We start from the raw sequence: 2,962 nt of genomic DNA on the forward strand, positions 1-2,962 counted from the left end.
TGCCCATTTCAGCTCAGTCCTTCCACAATGGGAAGAGCTTGGTGGGGGTTGGGAGAGCACCTGGCATACCACTGTGGTGAACAGGGAGGGCTATATCTTATAAGCACTTTAAAATGTAGATCTGGATAGAGAATATTTCATTTTTTAAAAAGATATAGTTTCCAATTTCAATGGAAGAAAGAGAAAAAAAAATGAGCATTTCCACAACGTGGCCAAAGAAAATAAGAACAAAGAAATTATCTCTCAAAGCAATTTTCTTACATAAACCTAAATAGCAGGGATAATTTCTGCTCTTGTTCCCTCTTTTTCTTTTTCTCTCAGTGACACTGTCAAAGGTGCAGACCCAGGGGAACACAAAGCAGCTCTGATCATTTGAAAATTCTCTTTGGCTCGTACCTCATTCAGAACAGGAGAATATGATTTTGCAAAGCCTCACATAAATGCTGAAGGCTTGTCCTTAAAACTTTCATTAAATATTGACGAGAGAGGCCTGGAAACAAGTATGAAGGCATGAATAAAGCAGAGGGGAGCCTGTAGCATAGCCCAGGAGTCTGTAAACAGCAACTGACCAACCAACCAACCAACCCAACTAACCAGCCAGCCAGCCAGCCAAGGCTCTGCCTCTTGGAATTGGTTTTTGCCTGGAAGGGGTTTGGGCTTTTAGCCACAGGCCTGAGGGGTTTAGGGCTGGCTGGAGTTCCTTTTACATATAGCTCCATTCTACAACCCATTCAGCTAGCTGTCAATCTATGGTTACCAGGAAATGAATACAAGGAACAGGCTGCATGTGTGTGGGTAGTGAGGTTTCCTTTACATAGAGGAAGCCCAAATGACTAGACTATATCACACCTTCTTTACCTATGGCTACAACAAGAAATTGAACACACTTTGAAACAGCTGAGGCAAGACATATCTCTGGCTACTGAGAGGAGACCATGCTTTGTGGGAAGGGGTCAGAGCATGGTCATAGAGGACTGTGTGGTGATGGCTCAGTCAGTAAAGTGCTTGCTGTACTAGCATAAGGACTTGAGTTTATATTCCTAGAATCCATGTAAAAAGCTAGGCATGGACAGTATGGTGGAGCATGCCTTTAATCTCAGCATTTGGAAAGGCAGAGGCAGGCAGATCTCTGTGAGTTCAAGGCCAGCCTGGTCTACATAGCAGTTCCAAGCCAGTCAAGGCTACACAGTGAGACCCTGTCTCTAGGGAAAAAAAAACTAGACATAGCGGGCCATACCTGTAAATTTTAGGACTAGGAGGCAGATAGAGATGGAAGGATTCCTAGAGCTTGCTGGCCAGTCAGTCTAGCCTAATCAATAAATAAGCTCCAGGTTCACTAACAGACCCTGTCTCAAAAAATAAAAGTGAGGAACAATTGAGATACCAGATGTGAACCTCTGTCCCAAATGCTCGCGCGCACGCACGCACGCACGCGCGCGCGCGCGCGCGCGCGCGCACACACACACACACACACACACACACACACACACACACATACGAGCAGAAGAGCCTACAGCTTCTCTGTGAGATGCTTCTCCCCTCCAGCCTCTGTCTGGCCCACTCAAACATGCTTGCTCCCACATGGTATTTGAAACCTCTTTGGGTAGGAATGGGCTTGGCTCGTCATTCTTTGGCTGGAGTAGCTCATTTAACAGGGAGCTTTGGAACCTGAGAGAATAACTACTGGTTTGGGTCTCATTTCCCACCTGTATCTCATGCTGTGTTTGAGGCCCTTCTCTGGGAGAGGCATGTGGGGAGAAGCTGCCAATCCAGAGCATAAGGACCCTCCAAAGACAAGGGCCTGGCCTCACACACACAGTGTAGCCTTGGTTAGCTGCTCTTTTCTCTGTGATAACCTTTCATTTCTAGATATTAAAGGGATTTCATGGACTCCCACTAACATGGCCTGGGATGGCTGGACTTGGTGGCTTACATCTTTAATCCCAGCACTTGGGAGACACAGACATGTGGATCTCTGTGAGTTCAAGGTCAGTTCTACAGAGCAAGCTCCAGGCCAGCCAAGGCTACAAACTGATCAATCAGTCAATCAATCAAATGACCTTGCATGTCACATTCTTCTCAGTGAATGGAGCAACTTCTCCAATTTCCTACCTAATATTTTGGAGTTCCACAGGTATGTGTGTGTGTGGAGGGGGTGGCATTGCACAATGACATTCCTAGTGTTACAACATATGTACAAATCCATTTTGGATGAAATTCCTGAATGCAGACTCTTATTTGGAAAACTGAACTACTTTTTTCATCACACTGAGTAACTGTTAGAGAGAAAATGGCAATAACTTAAGAGTACTGATCAGGGAAAAGGGTGTGAGGCATGGATAAAGACTCATCAAATAACAGTTCATATCATAAATTTGTTTGATAGTAGTTTTATTAAGTTTACATAAACAGCCCTTATCCACTTGAGGTGTATAATTCAATGACAGTATATTCAGACTTGTGCAGTCATTACAAGTAACTTTAGACTATTCTTGTCACCCCAGAGAGAATCCTCTGCCATGAGCCATCATCCACCCCAGCCTTAGGTTACTTGTAATTCATTTGCTACCTGAATGTAGATTTTCCCTATTCTGGGCATTTTCCCACATAAATGGAATCCTATATTTATGGAATGTGACTGGTTTCTTGTACATCATGTTTGTAAAATCCATGTGTTGGAGAAGTACTTTTTCCCTTTTTGCTACTATCATTCCATGTAGGGATATTCAATTATTATCTATCCATTCATCTGGGTGGTTTCCACTTTGGGGCTGTTATGCATAATGCTGCTATATGTACATTTATGTGTAAATTTTTGTGTGGACATGTTTTATCTTCAGTAAACATACACTGGGAATTGTTGGGTCACTTGGTGACTCCATGCTTATGAAGAACTACTTTCCCAGGTGGCTGCATCATTTTGTTTCCACTAGTAATGTATGAAGGTTCCAATCTCTCCACA

The sequence above is a fragment of the Cricetulus griseus genome, chromosome X (assembly GCF_003668045.3).
Source record: "Cricetulus griseus strain 17A/GY chromosome X, alternate assembly CriGri-PICRH-1.0, whole genome shotgun sequence".
NCBI lineage: Eukaryota > Metazoa > Chordata > Mammalia > Rodentia > Cricetidae > Cricetulus > Cricetulus griseus.